At 43.7% G+C, this 19,267-nt stretch overlaps 3 non-coding genes across 3 annotated transcripts; all 3 read left to right on the forward strand.

Annotated features, from left to right (window-relative positions):
* Positions 1-306: 306 nt before the first annotated feature.
* On the forward strand, positions 307-502 carry LOC119650504. The gene has a single exon (XR_005249318.1). It is a non-coding gene; the product is annotated as a small nucleolar RNA U3 (small nucleolar RNA).
* A 3,922-nt stretch (positions 503-4,424) lies between these two features.
* Positions 4,425-4,620, forward strand: LOC119650505. The gene has a single exon (XR_005249319.1). It is a non-coding gene; the product is annotated as a small nucleolar RNA U3 (small nucleolar RNA).
* Positions 4,621-11,533: 6,913 nt separating this feature from the next.
* On the forward strand, positions 11,534-11,729 carry LOC119650508. The gene has a single exon (XR_005249322.1). It is a non-coding gene; the product is annotated as a small nucleolar RNA U3 (small nucleolar RNA).
* Positions 11,730-19,267: the final 7,538 nt, after the last annotated feature.

Below are 19,267 nucleotides of genomic sequence, written 5' to 3' on the forward strand. Positions count from 1 at the left end.
CTTAGTGGCCGGAGATGATCAAGAGGGGAGAGCTAACTCAAAAACCTAAAAAAAATGGCGAAATTTACTGTGAAAGTCCGTCCACAAATATTGAAGCTCTTTTGAAACACTCTGTCGACACCTGCTTGCACGTCGCTGTGCTAGTCAAGCACGGGAATTTTTTTTCTACTGTCCTCATTAATATTATCCTTGGTGCTGACCCTAAAGAAACTCAGTTTGTAATCCTTTTTCTTTCAGTTGAATATAATTCACTACCATGTCGTGTTTGTTTGCAAATATATACCTCTCGTTTGGCATCGTAAAGACAAGACTATACTTCACAGGATCATTTCTGTAGTAAGTCTTCATTAACTTTCGGGTTAAACCGAAAGAATTTGCGCCCATGATGACGAGTCAGGGTCGCTTCATCCTTAGCGTGAGGAAGATTCGTTCTCGATGTTTTCATTAGAGAGCGAATCATCGATGATCGCTTTAAGACGGGATGAAGTGATTTCAGAGTGGTCGCCCCTCAAACTATTCCAAACAAACGTTTTATACTCGGCCCATGTGTTTCTTGGAGGCTGTATTGGTCGATCACAGGTAGATAGTGCCGGCAGGTAGTAATTAGCGCTTATGATACCTTTTGGAGCTGTCGTACTGGAGATGGCTAAGAGGACAGTTCACCATATTACAGGTAATTTCCTGAGATATTGAGTGCGATATTTAAAATTTTCGGTGCGATGTACTCTAGGGGGAGAACTATCTTGGCTAATCAAACTAATAATATCGCGAATCTTAAGAAAACTGATGAAAAGACTCACGAGTGTTGGGCTGAGCTGAAAACAATTTAACTCAAAATTCGGAATGATTAGAAATCGGTATGTCTAGTGTTAATATTTGAGATCATCCCACGTTGGGTGCTATTTCCCATTTTGTGGTTTAAGTCACAGTTAGATACTAGACAATTCCCCGGCCATCTTGGGAGCGTGGATTCCCTTTCCATGTGATACTCCTATATAGCGACATAGAAAGTACACTAGTAGAGAACAGTCTCAACATCATGTTACTGTTGGAATAACTGCATGTTCTGATTTTAGATAGGGCAGCAAAAGCGCTGTTAATGCGTCGGGCAACATTCAGTTCGATGCCACCGTGGACAGAAACCACGCTTCCTAGATATAGGAATTGATTGCTGTCTTCGATGTTCTGCCCATTAACACAAATCTTAGTTTTGTTGTTGTTTATCTTCAGTCCAATTCTACCAGCTTCTCCTTCCAAATTCATTGCCATTTCGCCCAGTTGCAGACCTTGGACCCAGTGAGAGAGCAAACAGATGTCATCAGCGTAGTCGAGGTGTTTTGGCAATCAAAGTCCTCTGAGATTTTACTTTGGTGCAGGAAGTGACATTTTGCGCTATCATATGTCGCTCTGATAATATCAATTAATTTCTCCGAAATGCCCTTCCTGAATAATACACTCCAGATACACTCCCTACTCACGTTATCGACAGTTTTCTCAAAATCGATGACTGTTCCAAAATGATCCGTCAAGTGTTGATGTGGGCAATGCAGGAAGAACCGGATTGGAAACCAGCCTGCTCTCTGTTGATCAAGCTTTTGAGATGTGCTTTGATGCGTTCAAGGATTATTTTAGCTATTATATTTGCGACGGCATGGAGCACACAGATACCCCTTCACACTCCCGCTCAAAACTTCCGACCCTACTTCTTTGCAATATTAACGATAAACCCCTTCTTCCACTCTTTGGAAAATGTCTCGAATTCTCAAGATTTTCGTACGACTGGAAACAGCAGATGTGCAGCAATTGCAGGTGCAGCGATAAAAAAGTCTACGGGGAGACCGTCAATCCCAGGGGCTTCATTCATAGGGACATTTGACTGCATTGATGGTAGTGGAAATGATTTCCCTACAGTGCGGTGACTAGCCATTTCATCCTTAAGACGAGGGACCTCACCGGATGTAATACAGTTAAGAGCCGTGGGGAAGTGTTCTTTCCACCTCTTCAATTGCTCGTCACTGTGGGTGAGCAATCGACTGTTGACGTCCGTCACAATACCATCGAATGATTTGCGACCACATTTAAGTTCTTTCCTAATGCGGTATACAGTTTTGAAATCTTTGCCGTTTCGCTTCCTTAACAAGCAAATTCTCTTTTGCCACGCCGCACACTACGCTGAACTTCCCGTGTTTTCCATTTGTATCGGACTTCAAAAGGGTCACTTCCCCATCACCCTTCAATATCAATTCCTGTAAAGGCACCTCTCGGTAGTGTAATACCGAGGCCTCCTGGTAGGTATGACACGGGACGGAGTGATTAAGAGGTAGTAACACGCATCATTTGGTGATATTATATTGGAGTACTGAGGTTACTTAAGGAAGGAAACAGATGGCGCGATGGCCAAGGTAAATGAGGCATCGTTTCGCAATCTCAGCCTCGGGTTCAAATCCCGGCCACGATCACAGACGTGATAGAATAGTACATTGGGCCAACTAAACGCTTGAGTACTGCAATGCGATTCTTCCTTCACAAAAAAACGGAAGGTAACGATGTCTACCAAATGCGGGTCATGATAACTAGCTTCAGTATATATAATAATAACAATGATTTGTACGACAATCCAATTGGGGGATGTTAGAGCATTTTATTCAAAACCGTAACAGTTCGCTCCAGGACTATAGTACATTGTAGGAGGCAATGTGATTATCATTGCTCTCGCTCGTGATTATGAGCCTGATTTGACTCAGGTACTCATACACACCTTAGTCAACTGCTATCTGATATCCAGTTACGATACAATAACATATATTATGTTGCAAACAATAGAAAATGCCGAAGTGTCGAAGAATGATGTGGGCTCTTTGACCAAATTAATGTCTTTTGAAAATGATAATGTAGAGACGATGAAGGTAGACAAAAGGAAGCAGGGACAGCTGAGTAGATTAATTGGATTGCAACAAACTTTTATGAAGCGAAGGTCGTTTTTACCGCGACTCGTCATATCACTCCTTACCAAGGAAAAAGTAAAAAACAATATGGCTAGATTTTACCCTACTGTTCAAAACAAAATAAAGTAAGATTGCAGAATGGGGGAGTAAGCAGATAATCGGGACTTCGCTGTTGTGACAATAAAACTAAGTGGTGTTCATACATTCAGCTGATAAGAGTTCCCCCAAGCAATGGTTACAGAAAATGAAAAAAATGTTGGGCCCCTTAATGAAAAACGGGAAAACTTGCAGACCAAACATAAAACAAGTCGGGAAACGGGAAGCTGGACGCTTTAGGTATGAAAGGTTTTTTGTATTTCTTTTGTAAAAAGATTTGAGTGTGCATTTGTCCCAATAGTATATAGCACGTAATATATGCATATATTATATGAGAATATCTACTTTCAAGTAATATTGACATTCAAAGTCTTGAATTTGCACAGAAGCGACAGCTTTGACCAATTATAACTTTGTCAGTAATAGTGTGATTTTCACCAAATTTGGTAAAATCATACTCTATACTGTAGCGTACATTACTCGTGATTCGTGATTCTAGGAAGAACTTAAGGGGGGTTTTCCTGCCCATTTCTAAAAATTATAGTAATGTACGGTATGGATGGTATTTTGAGGCCTAGGCACCATACAGTGGCAGCCTTTTGACTTTTTTTTCAGATTTTTCCGTTAAATGGTTTCTGAGAATGGGTCCGTTAAAGAAATTATCACTTTCACCCCCCCCCCCCCCGCACTCACCATCTTTCCAACAAATGTCAAAACTAACTAAACGGAGGGTAAATGCGTTCTGTCTCCTTTTGTTTGCATTGCTAACACTGACCTAAGTGAGGACGATAATGGATATCTTCTTAGAAAAAAATTTTGGCTGTTTCATCCAGTACAAATGAAAATCATCAAACGCTGACTCACTTCCGCCCTAAGAGCAGCATAACCAATTTTGGTTGTCAGATTTTTATTGCTCCCTTATGTATGTTTCCAAATACGACATAACCGCGAATTATATTGAGGGTAAAAAATGTCTAAACTGGCTGAAGCTATTTGGCTCCGCTTATTTTCTCTCAGCCAATCTAACAAAATAGCGCAAAATTTCGAGCTGAAGCGTCTCTTACATTAAAATAACTGTCAAAATGTATTAAAGATTTATTTTTTTCGGGAATAGAGCTTTTCTTACAGTTATCTCAACACTTTACAAAAATAAGTTTCTTAAACAATTCGTGAAGTTCCAAGTTTAAATAAAGCTTTGGTATAGAACATCTTTTATCTGATTTATATCTATATTTTACAGTCAGGTATACTTTCTTATCTGTTACTAGCACTGAAGAGACTCGTTGAAATTCCTCCCTTCTGTAGAAAATTTCAACTGAATATAATTCAGTACCATGTCGTGTTTTCTTTTGAATATATACCTCTCGTCGGGCACGACAAGACAAGACTATACTTCACAGGATCATTTCTGTAGTAAGTCTTCATTAACTTTCGGGTTAAACCGAAAGAATTTGCGCCCATGATGACGAGTCAGGGTCGCTTCATCCTTAGCGTGAGGAAGATTCGTTCTCGATGTTTTCATTAGAGAGCGAATCATCGATGATCGCTTTAAGACGGGATGAAGTGATTTCAGAGTGGTCGCCCCTCAAACTATTCCAAATAATCATTTTGTACTCCACGCGTGGTACTTTAAGGCTGCGTTGGCCGGGTGCAGGTACACAGTGCCGGCAGGCAAACTGATGAAAAGACTCACGAGTGTTGGGCTGAGCTGAAAACAATTTAACTCGAAATTCAGAATGATTAGGCCAAATGTCCGCATATCATTCCGAAATCGAAGATTCTTTATAAAAGGAATAATTTCATTCGCTAAGCTATTTTAGGTGTTTTTGCTGCCAAGCTAGCTTGCTTTCCATGCAAGAAGCCCTAGCGTGGCTTCTACAAAAAATTAATTGCAATCTGAATACCTGAAAATTGCTTCTAGAGTGAATATTTATCGTCCCACGTTGGGCGCCATTTATTAATTTACTTCTTACGTCAAAGGAATAGCGATTTGGTATCTATGACATATTTGTCAAGTACGAGCGACCGTTTTGACTTTCTAAAGTGGTTTCATAGTATGTCTATTATTCCACATTAAATTTACGGAAATAAGCATAATTCCATTTGAAAGGGTTTTTTATTCAAAATGACTCAAATATATTGGTATTTCTATATTATGCATAAAATCTCATTGTCAAAAAACTAGAGCTTTAACACAAAAAACCATTTCCTGTAATTATTACGATGTTTTAGAAATAGATATTACATACACACTTTACTAAAGCTTTCTGTCCAATATAATTCACACCTGTGGCGCGGCAGGATCTGCAGCATTCGAAATTTATTTCGGATGTTGCGGATGCGGACGGGTAGATGGCGCTGAACGTGGAAACTCTCCACTCACGCGTTTTCAGAACGCACCGGGGAAGTGGAGAGCCAGCGGTAAAAAAGTGCCGTTGGTTGGGACAGTAAGGACCGCATGGAAATAAGTCGGTCTCTTCTGTTCCCAACCGCGAGACAGATCACTTCAGCGCGAGTAATAAAAAAGTGTTGTAAGAATTAAATAAAGTAAATCAAGTCAAATCTTTACAAGTCCAATCTTTTGATTTCTTTCAATCCGATCTCGACTTTTCTATTACGAAAATTCCCCGGGCATCTCACAAGAGCGAGCTTATCGTGAGAACAGTAAAGTTTCGATTCCGCCTCGTGAAGATTAGTTAAAGTGGTGACCCCGAAGAACAGCATCCTTGGGAACTCCAGCATCAGCGATCCCAAATAAATCGTTCCCACCAGTTGCTCCGCAACAAACAACAAAGAAAGGATCGCAGTGTTTTCCCAAAATCTCGATCTTCAGCCCGGTGCGCGTAGCACATTCAACGGATTGGCACTTTTCTCGCCCGAAAACGAGTCTTGCTTTCGCTGCGTTGCTACAACGTCGGGGATAGTACGAAAACATTTCGCTCAGTCATCGCATCGCGAGCTAATCACCCAGCGCGCCCAAGTAGAGCCGAGCGCGCCCACGGCTCGAGCTGTCTAAGTGCCACCGGCGGACATTTTCGTCGCCCTTTCCTCGTTGCTCGGCCGGTCAAGTCAATCAACTGTCGAATTGCGGAACTGGGAACTCACAGGAAGGAAACGGCAGGTAGAGTCACGTAGCAGGGACAGGAGTAGCCGCGGCAACGATCAGCAGTAGCGACTGCTTATCGCATTCACGCCAGCCCGAGCCGGGAATCAACAGATCGGAGAGCTGTCCGGCCGTCATCCGCCCAACTTAAGCAGCAGCAGCAGCGGAGCCAACGCATTCCGGAACTCTTGCTTCCTTGCAGCCGAGCGGAAAATCGATAAATTTTCAATTGAAGAAGTGTTTGCGTATTCTCATCAGCTTCTGTCAAAATAATTGTTTGAAATTGAAATATTATTTAAAGAAAAAGTGACAATAAAATTAAAGCCGCTGCAAGAGACGGCGTTGAGGTGTTTCAAATCGCAAGTTCTCTGTTTTCCCGGTGTTTTTGGTCTGCGCTGGAGAGCGTCCGCTTCGGTCGTCGTTTTCTTTTTCTCGTTTCGTGCGTGCATTTGTGGGTGCGGCCTGCCGTGTCGGTGTAAATTTCACCGCGTTTCAGTATAAACTCACCGCGTCTGCATCACAATATCGTACTTCTCGTTAGGAAAAATGTCGTTTGAAAATAAAGACGCGGCAGGCCCATCGAACCCACAAGTGACCGCCCTCGCCGTACGCGTTCCTCCGTTTTGGCGTCGGAACCCCGAGCTGTGGTTCGTGCATTTGGAAGCACAGTTCCAAATGTCCGGTATCACATCGGACGCGTCCCGTTTCAACTACGCGGTGGTCGGCCTGGACGAAGAGTCCATACTTCTGGTGTCCGACGTAGTGAAGTCGGCATCGTATGCTCAGCTCAAGAGCGAGTTGATCAGGCGCCTGTCGGCAAGCGAGTCGGCAAAATTAGACCACTTGCTGGCGGGTTTAACGTTGGGTGATCGAACTCCCAGCCAATTGCTTCGTGAAATGAGGCAATTGGGTGGGAGCAAGATCGGCGACGACCTGATCAAGTCGCTCTGGCTGCGTCGGCTCCCGGAGGGCACCCAGGCGATCCTAGCATGCGTCTCCGGTTCCTTGGAGGAACTAGCAGCAACGGCCGATCAAGTACAGGAGGTGTACGTTCGCCCAACCATAGCGGCCGTTCAACCACCGTCGGATGAGGTCGGCGACTTACGGCGCGAGATCGCGGCCTTAACTGCCAGCGTGGCCGAGATGCGGGCGACGTTGGACGCTCAGCGTTCGAGTGCCAGGCCGCGAGCTCGCTCACGGTCTGCCACACGAAAAGGGCGTTCGGGTAGCAGGTCGTCAAGACAGCCTGCGGACCAGGGTATTTGCTGGTATCATCGTAACTTCGGAGACAAAGCGACAAGATGTACGCTACCTTGCAAATTCGCGCCTACCACAAAAAACTAGGTCCGCGGGGGGTCTTGGCGACGGCCACCCAGAGCGCAGCGCCACGTCGCCTAACTATTTTCGACCCCCTCAGCAGGCGCAACTACCTCGTCGACACGGGTGCGGAGGTTTCGGTTCTTCCCGTACCCCAGCATCATCGACTATATCCACAACCCCTCAAACTGGCGGCAGCAAATTCATCCCGCATCAATACATACGGGTACAGGCAAGTGGACGTGAGTCTTGGCTTGCGTAGGACGTTTCCGTGGCGTTTCATCCTGGCGGATGTCAGCTTCCCCATATTAGGCGCAGACTTCTTGTGTCACTATGGGTTGCTGGTGGACTTGCAACATAAGTCCCTTATAGACCCCACAACCAAACTAAATTCGTCGGGCCAAATGGTATCTCACGCTGACAATAACCTTTCCGTTCTTTTGGAAGACATCTCCGACTCTCGTGTTCGGACACTCCTCCAAAAGTTCAGCCAGATAACTACCGAATGTAGTCTCTCGAAACCAGTAAAGCACAATGTGCAGCACCACATAAATACTACTGGTTCCCCGATTTTCTCAAAGGTGCGTCCTCTACCACCCCAGAAACTGGCTATCGCGCGGAAAGAATTTGAACAACTTGTTCAACAGGGTATCTGCAGGCCCTCAAACAGCTGTTGGTCTTCCCCTTTACATATGGTCCCTAAGCCAAATGGCGAATGGCGTCCCTGTGGGGATTACAGAAGGCTAAACGCACAGACTGTTCCTGACCGATATCCAATTCCACTCATCCACGACTTTGCGCATCACCTCGCGAATTGCCGCATCTTTTCGACCTTGGACTTAGCCAAGGCATACCACCAAATCCCAGTAGCTCCTGAAGACATTCCAAAGACGGCAATATGCACACCCTTTGGACTCTTCGAGTTCACCCGAATGACTTTCGGATTGTGCAATGCGGCGCAAACCTTTCAAAGGTTCATTCACTCAGTCCTGCGAAACCTCGATTTCTGTTTCGTCTATTTGGATGATGTTTTGGTCGCTTCTTCTACTGAGTCTGAGCACTTAGCCCATCTCGAGTGCATTTTTCAACGTCTCCTTGAGGCCGGTTTAGTCTTAAACGTTGAGAAGTGCAAATTCCTTCAAAAACAGTTGAGATTCCTCGGCCACTCCATTTCCTCTGAAGGAATACAGCCCGACCCAGACAAGGTGCAAGCAATCACAAGCTTCCCGCGTCCAAAAACAGTGAGGGAGTTGAGGAGGTTCTTGGGCATGCTAAACTTCTACCGTCGTTTCCTGCCCAAGGCCGCCCATCACCAGTCCGTTTTGAACGCGTACTTGTCTGGCCCCAAAACAAAAGACACACGAGAGATTGTGTGGTCTGAAGAGGCTGTCTGCGCGTTCAATAAATCCAGACAGCAACTGGCTGATGCTACACTTTTGGCATTTCCTCATCAAGATGCACCCCTAGCCGTTTTTGTTGATGCCTCCGACATCGCAGTAGGTGCTGCCCTTCACCAAAAGGTGGACCAAGTTTGGCAGCCGTTGAGCTTCTTCTCGAAACAGTTGAATCCCGCTCAACGGAACTACAGCACCTACGATCGCGAACTGCTCGCCGCATACCTGTCCATCAAATACTTCCGTTTCTCCCTAGAAGGCAGGCCGTTCACAGTGTTCACGGACCATAAGCCTCTCACGTTCGCTTTGAAACAGAAGCCCGACAAAGCGTCCCCTCGTCAGCTTCGACACCTGAGCTTCATAAGCCAGTTCACGTCAGACATCCAGCACGTGTCCGGGAAGGACAACATTGTTGCTGACGCTTTGTCTCGTGTCTCCGAAGTCAACATCCCCGCCTCACTCGATTTCTCGGCTATTGCCAAGGCGCAAGTGGATGACGCAGCACTTCAGAGCCTCAAGTCCAACCCCAAATACAAATTTCGGGAGTTGCCCATCTTCGGCTCAAACCTCTCGCTCTGCTGCGAAGACTCGGAAAAGGGACCTCGGCCATACATTCCGGCCACATTTCGCAAGGAAGTGTTCCACGCAGTTCACGACTTGGCGCATCCCGGCATCAGGACAACAAACCGGTTAGTCACCGGAAAATACTTCTGGCCCTCCATGAACAAGGATATCAATTCCTGGGCCAGAGAGTGCATCGCATGCCAGAAGTGTAAAGTCTCCAGGCATGTAAGGAAAGAAGTGGGCTCATTCCTCCGCACTACCAAGCGTTTCCACACAATACACCTCGACATAATAGGGCCTTTGCGAGACTCGCACGGTTACAAGTATTGCCTCACAATCATCGACAGGTTCACGCGGTGGCCTGAGGCAATACCTCTGAAGGACATTACGGCGCAATCTTGTGCCGAAGCCCTCTGCCGAGAGTGGATACCTCGCTTTGGCGTCCCTGCAGTGATCGTCACTGACCAGGGAATGCAATTTGAGTCCACCCTTTTCTCCGAGTTAGGCAAACTCCTGGGTTTTAAACGCCAGCGGACCACTGCATACCACCCGCAGTCCAATGGGATGCTAGAACGTTGGCACCGGACGCTGAAAGCCGCCATTATGGCACGCGACGACCCGTCCTGGACTCAAGTCTTGCCTCTCGTCCTACTCGGCCTTCGTACAACCCGCCGAGAGGAATTTGCTTCCAGCCCCGCGGAGCTGGTTTACGGGGAGAACCCAAGACTCCCAAGCGATCCGGTCTTCGACAAGAGATCGGGTCTCACGGAGTCGGGGTTGGTGCGTCTGCTGAGGGACAATCTCCGTCGCATCAAAGCGCCACCACCCACTCGACACTCGTCCATACCTGCTTGTTCGCCCAAGGAACTGGACACATGCACGCACGTGCTGATCAGGACGGATGCCGTCCGGAAGCCGCTGCAGCCTCCATATGAGGGCCCGTACCGCGTTCTCGAGCGGGGAGAACATTTTTTCCAGCTCGAGATCGGTGGTCACAAAAAGGCGGTCTCTTTGTCCAGGCTGAAACCCGTGTGCGCCCCGAAGCAACGTCGTGTCCGCTTTGTGGATTAACGGCGAACGAAGTTCGGGGATCCGTCGCCGAAACCCCTAGGTTTCGTCTGGGGGCGGAGTGATGTGGCGCGGCAGGATCTGCAGCATTCGAAATTTATTTCGGATGTTGCGGATGCGGACGGGTAGATGGCGCTGAACGTGGAAACTCTCCACTCACGCGTTTTCAGAACGCACCGGGGAAGTGGAGAGCCAGCGGTAAAAAAGTGCCGTTGGTTGGGACAGTAAGGACCGCATGGAAATAAGTCGGTCTCTTCTGTTCCCAACCGCGAGACAGATCACTTCAGCGCGAGTAATAAAAAAGTGTTGTAAGAATTAAATAAAGTAAATCAAGTCAAATCTTTACAAGTCCAATCTTTTGATTTCTTTCAATCCGATCTCGACTTTTCTATTACGAAAATTCCCCGGGCATCTCACAAGAGCGAGCTTATCGTGAGAACAGTAAAGTTTCGATTCCGCCTCGTGAAGATTAGTTAAACACCCATAGCACGCTTTTAGAATTCCTTCTGCATAGTGACAAGGTGAAATGGCGACCTATCAGGACTAGTCCCATGGTTCGAATCCAGGTGGTGAATTATAGATTTTTTATTTCTTCTTTCTTGTGAGGAATGGAAATATAGAAATCTAAGTCAGAGGACTTGGTTTTGGGAATAATCTATTATTATCCTTGAAACATAAAAGTCTATTCTGAGTGAATTAAACTGATTAATAAAATGTAAGTTCTTCTTAATATGTATAGCAAGTACCATTTAATCTTTCAAAAATTTTAGATGACGGATTTTATAATAACTTTTTATATACAAATATGCAAAAATATTGAGTAACATTTATCTATTCTTATCTTGAGCAATTCTTGCATAGATTAGAACTATCTGAAGAAACGACATGTTCCCTTCGACATTGTTTCTATTAAGGTAGGATTATGTAGGTACCTGTTGCTGGCCTCTACTAATTCTCTAACAATTTATTTTTTTCAATTGATTATAATTCAGTACCATGTCGTGTTTGTTTGCAAATATATACCTCTCGTTTGGCATCGTAAAGACAAGACTATACTTCACAGGATCATTTCTGTAGTAAGTCTTCATTAACTTTCGGGTTAAACCGAAAGAATTTGCGCCCATGATGACGAGTCAAGGTCGCTTCATCCCTAGCGTGAGGAAGATTCGTTCTCGGTGTTTTCATTAGAGAGCGAATCATCGATGATCGCTTTAGGACGGGATGAAGTGATTTCAGAGTGGTCGCCCTCAAACTATTCCAAATAATCATTTATTACTCGACCCATGTGGTCTTTAAGGCAATGTTGGTTGAGTACAGGTAGATACTACCAACAGGTAACAATTAGCACTTATATAACATCTTTGCGAACTGTCTTATTCGAGATGGCTAGGAGGACAGGTTCAACTTATCGCAGGTAATTTCCTGAGATATTGAGTGCGATATTTAAGATTTTCGGTGCGATGTACTCTAGGACCAGGACATTTGGCTAATCTAACTAATAATATTTCGCCATTTCTCATTTTGTAGTTTGAGTGAGAGAAAAGGCATTTACGCTGCCTTGGGATTCAAGTTGCTTCTTCAAGGCATTTTAATGTTCATATACTTTTTATTTTTGTTGTCAAAGTTTTTAATGATTACGAGGAAAAAAAATGTTGAGTTAAAATTTACTGCGAAAAAGAATGTTTCCGATGTTAATATTTGAAATCCCACATTGGGCGCTGATTACTTATTCTATGTTTTGATTGACAGAAAGAAACCTAGAAAATTTCTTCGCACGACCGTTTATTCGATTTTTGAATATTTTACAGAAAAGTAAGCGATGTGGCTATTTCCCTGCTCTAAATGCACATATACATAATGCATTTATCATGCATCGAATGAGATGCTGAGCCAGGAAGTGGAAGTTAGTATTGTCTTCTTAAAAGATTAAATAGCGTCTAGGCGTGATAGTATAAAAGATCGATTGAGGGCTGAGTGGATGGAATTCTAGTTGCTCTTACCATACTATCCGCCATTTTTGTGAACTCTCTTTTGTATCAGCTACCGCGTCCCTACAATTTTGTTGTTCCAAGCAACTTATACCCGAAGTCGCCATGAACTTGTATTGAAATCAGTTAGTTATCTGGGAAGCTTGAACAGAAAAATAAATATCAACACCAATTTAATTAAATTTCTAAATTTTGCCTTAACTTCTGTCATAAGATAAGTTTGTATACATGGTTTCATGTTTGTCTGATAATATTTGGAATTGCGCTTGCCCCCCATTTGGCAAGTATTTGCGCTGAAATATTGAACCTATAACAATATGTAAACTATATCTTAAGTTTGAAGATTGTTGGTGTATCTACCGCCTACAATATTCTCCATGACTTCCTTTGGGTTTGCTGCTATCTATTGTCAAATTATAAGAAAAAATATCTTTGGAAAATTCTAAACACCGATGTCTCTATTATTGTGATGTTTAAATTCTGATATTTGCCATTATTCGGAATTAGGGGAGATGCTAAATTCATAATCGCTTATTTGCGGTGAAAAAAGGGCGCTAAAATGAAAAATAGGTTGGGATCTTATTTGGAAAAGAAGACCAATGAAGCATGGATCGTACGGAAGATTCAGAGCTGATCCTCCCAAGTTGTTAAGGAATGTCAACCAATTTCGGGAACTAACAGACTGAAAGTCTCAAATCCCGTACTTCCTAGGATCAATGGACTTTCCATGATCCATAAACCAGGCTGAGGTTTATGAGAAAAATCGTTTCTGCCGAAAGGTCTGCGACGCACCAGACAGCCAAATGGTTAGTGAAGGAATTCCTCAATATGGAAAAACAGTTTGAAACTTAACCGGCCAAGAGTTCTTCATGCCTATTCAATTGACTAGGGAAATGAAGGAAGACGAGGTCTTGGTGTCTTTGGACGTCAAGAAAAGAAACTACCCCTTTAGTGGAGGGTTGGCTATATCAATAACAAGAAGCCTCACAATGGAAAGGTGAGGTAAAACAATATATGAAGCTAGTCAAAATCATTATAGAAGAACTACTTACCTTTTAGGGATGAGTGTTACACACAGTTAAAAGGAGCCCTAACTAAGAACCCTCTCCCCTCCTCTCTCCTCATCAGCCAGATCGTCATGGCCAATCTGGAAACAAAGTTAACTTCGGCCAGTCTGATGCCAGGGCTTTTGAAAATATGCTGGACTTTCTCAATAGACTGCATCGCAGTACCAAGTTCACCCTAAAGATGGAAAAGGAAGGGCAATTACCTTTCTTAGACCTGTTGTTGAGGAGAAAGCAAAAGAAATTAGACCTGGAGGTCTACAGGATACTGGCAGATACCAAACGGGTTACCTCCACCACTACAATTACGCTCATCAGTACGAAATCGCCTCTTTCAACCACATGATCCACCGGAAGACATGACGAAAGGAAGGTTTTTGAACTTTTTATTTTTTTGGAAAATAACGCCCAGTTTGATGCGGAAATACATTGAGAGTTAATGCAGTATGTAAGCTTAACTAAGAGTTGAAATAGCCGGAAAAAATGTTGACTTAAGTCAGCCTTACATGTTCCGGTAGGCCTGTGACCGACAGTCGCCAGATAGACCGTCTAGGTAGTGAGGGTTCTGCCTATCAATTTAATTTCTTTCCAACGCTTTTCATAGCCAGGGTTCAAATGATGATGTAGTCTGGTTTGGTTCTCAGTTCAAAAGGCAGTCGGATGATTTGTAGACTATTCAGGCGTAACTAACATTCCGGCCGTAATGGGTATGAGTGGTCTCATGGGATAAATGGCGCACGTTTTTAGATAAAATAAACGATATTTCTGATTAGCAACTTTGCAGGAAAGAGGAGTGGAAAATGGTATATTGCTTGGGGATTGAAGAGCGACACCATGACCGTCCAGTTGTGGATAAAATGAAAAATGGCTACGGTGAGAGGGTCACTTAATCCGTATGGATGAGGATGATCCAGCTCGGAAAGTCTATAAGGGCAATATCTATGGTAGAAAAAGAAGACGAGGTAGACCTTGCCTAAGATGGAGCGATGGCGTAGGTCAGGACGCCAGAGAGCTTTTAGGGATATCGAATTGGTGGACCTCGGCGCAAAACTGGGATGTCTGGAGTTCCTTACTAAGGCAGTTCTAGACCAGATACCGGTTGTTGCGCCGTTGATGATGATGATTGAAGTGTGGGAAAAAATCACAATAGTACATCAACTATGAGATTTTAAACGGCGATATCTCAATTATTTTCCTGAAATCAGGGAAGGTACCGTGTTCCTATATCATTGGTTTTTAGGGGTAAGCTGGATCGTACTTGAGCCTGAATTACCTTAGGTAATTAGCTCGGTTGAGCAATGGCAATATTACAGCCAATAAAACCTAGCTGCCTTTCTGGATATAGAAGAAACATACAACAACGTTAGTGCCAAACGATACCTTAAGCAGAATAGGTTTGGAGGGGGTCTTATGCCTTATATAGTATCCATGCTAAAAACCAGGATAGTCCCATTTGATTTGAAAGGTAGCCAATTGATCATAGGTGTGAGAAAAGCATCGGTGGATATTGGACCGGAATGGAGTGAAGTTAGTGGCGTATGTTAACAACTTGGTGACACTGGTGACAGGAATCTTTGCCACCTTTATGAGCGGATCACGGATGGTGCGTTGGGAAAGGTTGGAGTTTAGGATGCAAGATGTGAACTCGACAAATACCCACCCAAAACCGAGCTGATGATGTCGACCATGTAGACAAGAGTATACAAATTAAAATTACCGCAGTTTCCTCCAATGTGGTGTAATTCTGGATCTTATGTTAAATTGGAGAATAAATATAGAACTCTGGGTTAAGAAGGCCGACTATGCACTTCTGCAAGTTCTCATAGTGAAAACGGTTCTTCGGCCGAGGATATTTTTACCTGGATATACATAGCAGTGTTTCGTTCCATCCTAACGGACGATTCTATTATGCGGTAACCGGCGCTAAGCAAGAAATACAATTGGACAAAACTTGATAGGATTCAAAGAATCGTGTGTGCTGCTGAGATGTGTTTAATATACTTATGTATTTCATCCTCCCTGGGCTTTCATATTAAATATGCTGTAGCTTGTAGTGATGTCATACTACGTAAGTCCCGATATAGGGCAGCGAAATCCTATAAATATAGTAACATCCTAGACAAAGTGTCTCGCGAATTCTGGGCATTTCCAACGGATTACGCTACACGCAAGTTGAACTTGAAGAGGAGCATTGCTGTGTTTTCCAACTGGGTTAAAGTGGAAACCGGTGACGTGTTGGAAGGTTATAACATAGTATGTTCACCGATGGATGAAGGATGGTCTGCGGACTCGGTGCGAAGTTTTCTCAGACAGACAACGTAGTCGGCATCCTCTCTGCTAGCCGGACAGTGGAGAAACGCTAAACAGACTGGTCGGTATACACAAAGTCACCCTCTTCTGAGTTTTCGATCATAGGAACATAGAGAGGAATGACTGGGCCGATGGACTGCCCCTCGCTTCAGGGTGGTCCGTGTCCCAATGGCGACTGTGAAGGGGGCAAAGTCTAAGGTTCATCACCTGCGCCAAGGAAAGAAGTATTTGACCTTCCTGAAGAAAGGCAAGAAAAAAGGATAGACGCGTACAAATGCGTACAGGATTACGATATTGAATGCACGGGGCATACCCTATAATTTGCATTGCCGAATATGCGGAGGGGAAGGAGAAGCCCTATGTCGCTTTCACGCTGCGGATACCAGATAAAAAATATTTTAGAGGTTTCAAAAAAATCTCTGATGATTGCTACCCTTCGTTAAGGATACAGACTGCTCTTGGAGCTCTGGGTCGGCTAGACTCTGCTCAGCTTGCCATTTTCAAGCAAAAATTCAATGTGACGCAAGTGTAGTTGCTTTTGAATAATATGTGTATGCGGAAATTTTAATGTTCGGATCATATCACAAATGAGGATTTTCGCAATCGCTATGAGGTTGCGCCGATCATGGGAAAACTGTGAGAGAGGCATCGTCGATAATATGGTCACATAATTTGCGCTAACGAGAATTCACTTGCCAAGTTCGGTCTGAATTGGCCTGAACTAAGCAACAACGCTGGCTTGATATGCTGAATGGTGATCTGAAACTTTCGCAACTCTATCCAGATTGGTCTAGATAGAGCAGAATAGAGTGACCGATCAAGACGAGCCGACCCCGCTTATGAACGGACAATGGCTGAAGAAGACTGAAAGCAGCAAAATAAACATACAGAGTATTTTTTCGAATGATCGTGGTCATCTTCACCGCTGTATAAATATTAAAATAAATCATTATTTTCGACCGCAATGACCTCACGACGAATCATGTCCGTTGGTGATTGGAAGTGGTTGTTGCTATTAAACGCCCACAAAACACACGTGAGCATTGCGAGTGAAAGGGTCATACCCAAAGACAAAGACAAATATGGATGGTGGCTCGCTCAATACCTTAAACAAGCTGGGAGACCGGAAGCTGAACGCTTCAGGTATGAAAAGTTTGATGTATTTGTATGCTTGTGTATTTCTTATACAGGGTGCGGCAGCATAACTTCCTTTTTTCAAAACTCAATAAAAACTATTGTATGCATCGGAAAATATTTATTTGTTTTTTATAATGTAGGTATATGTCTAAAGTTTTTATTTACATTGTTTTGAAGATCAAATCTGTTAGGTGACGTCCCCCATTCTCCATACATTGCGTAAACCGATTTCTGGCGTTTGTCATGACTCTTGTTAGCATAGCAGGTGTTATGTTGGCAATTTCTTCTTGGATGTTGGTCTTCAAATCTTGTCGGGTTCTTGGACGGTTCACATAAACACGGGATTTCAAAAAACCCCATAGAAAAAAATCACAAGGGGACAGATCGGGAGAGCGTGCCAGCCATTCCAAATCGCCTCTAATTGAGATAAGGCGCTCTGGAAAGTGTTCCCTCAAAATAGCCATCGATGCTCTTGAAGTGTGTGCTGTTGCACCGTCTTGTTGGAACCAAGTGTCCCCCAAATCCAAATTTTCTAGCCGTGGGAAGAAAAAAATGCTGTTGCATGTTTACATACCGGTCCGAATTCACTGTCACTGTAACCTCATTTTCTTTAAAAAACCAGGGACCAATAATTCCAGCTGAGGAAATTGCACACCACACTGTGACTTTGGGTGAATGCAAAGGCTTTTCATGCAATTCTCGATTGGTGGTTGGTGTCAGCCTAGTAGTGCATGTTTTGTTTGTTAACCGACCCACACAAATGAAAATGGGCTTCATCGCTAAAAAAAACAATAGCACCCTCGGGAACGACATCAAGAAGAAGCTCACACGCGTTCATCCGAGAATTGAAGTCACGTTCTGAAAGTTCCTGCACTATCGCCATCTTATAGGGATGAAAATGAAGATCATCACGAAGAATTCTTCTCACAGAACGATCGGATAGTCCAAGGGCAGATGCGTGTTTGCGCGCAGAACGCCGTGGCGATCGCAACATTGACGCTCTCACTGCTTCAATGTTCTCAGGTGATCTAACGGGCCGACGGACTCCAGTTCTTCCTTTTGTCGCACTTGCAGTTTGTCTGAATGTAGTGACCCATGTAACAATTGATTTGCGGTCTGGGACGGGAGCCAACGGGGCTAAATTAAAGCGATTCCGAAATGCACGCTGTGTTGCAATAACCGAACATCCGCTTGAAAAGTAAACCTCAACGGCAAAGGCATGCTCCTCACTATTCCAACGCATGATGGCGACTGAAACGTGTCGGGACAAAACTTTACAGTATCCCCTCTTGAACGAGACCACTAGCGCTCCGCTATGACATCAACTAACTGAGTGGCGCCCATTTTAAAAAAGGAAGTTATGCTGCCGCACCCCGTATAAGAATTGTTCTATTTCTACATATCTCGTAATGTTTATCCATTTAGTTTGTCACTTTAGTGCACAAAAGAGTCAATTTTGACTTACGGTGTCATGCTCTTTAGTAAAGCCTATATTACTGCATGATACTGATGATTTTAGGATAAACTTAAGGGGGTTTCTCAGTTAACTTCCGAAAAATATATCCATAATAAATATAGGAATATGGCAGGCACTATTTAGCGGCATCTTCATGATTTTTTTCAGATTTTTCGGCTGAGTAGTTTCTGAGAATGAGTCTGTTAAAAAAATCAACAACTTCCAGCCCTTACCCCTCCCCTTCCCTCTCTTGCATCAAATTAAATTAACCAATTCAACACAGCTCCTATAATCAGTAATATCAGTAATATTATGAACATCTTGTAAGGGTCTTGCATTGGTGTTGACAATGAAAATTTAGTTTTTATATATTTTTATTTATTGTAATAATATGACTCTATTGGCTTCAAAGCTGTTGAAAAGGAAAGTGGTTAACCAACAGTGTCAGAAGCGTTCATCTGGTCAGGTAGTTCGAAGGAATATCGTCCCGAGTTTTGGCTTGGTTCAGAAGGAAGTTCTCCATGGATTCATATGACACTATGCAGCCGGGATGGGCTAAAAATTATTGAAAAAAAACTAAATAAATAATTGAACCATGGGGACCGGTGAAGAAGACGGTTCGCATCCGATCATCCAAGTTAAGCGTTGTAGGAAGGACTAGTACTTGGATAGGGAACCAGTCGAGAATATTTTATACTCGTTTCATTTAGCGTTTTCAGTTGATTATAAACAGGGTTCAGTTATCCGAGATAAGATAAAGGTGCACAAGTTAAAATGTTAAATGAAAGAATATTCCACAATAGAATTTCTAGCTGGGCTAGTCGT

The sequence above is a fragment of the Hermetia illucens genome, chromosome 2, assembly GCF_905115235.1.
Source record: "Hermetia illucens chromosome 2, iHerIll2.2.curated.20191125, whole genome shotgun sequence".
Taxonomy (NCBI): domain Eukaryota; kingdom Metazoa; phylum Arthropoda; class Insecta; order Diptera; family Stratiomyidae; genus Hermetia; species Hermetia illucens.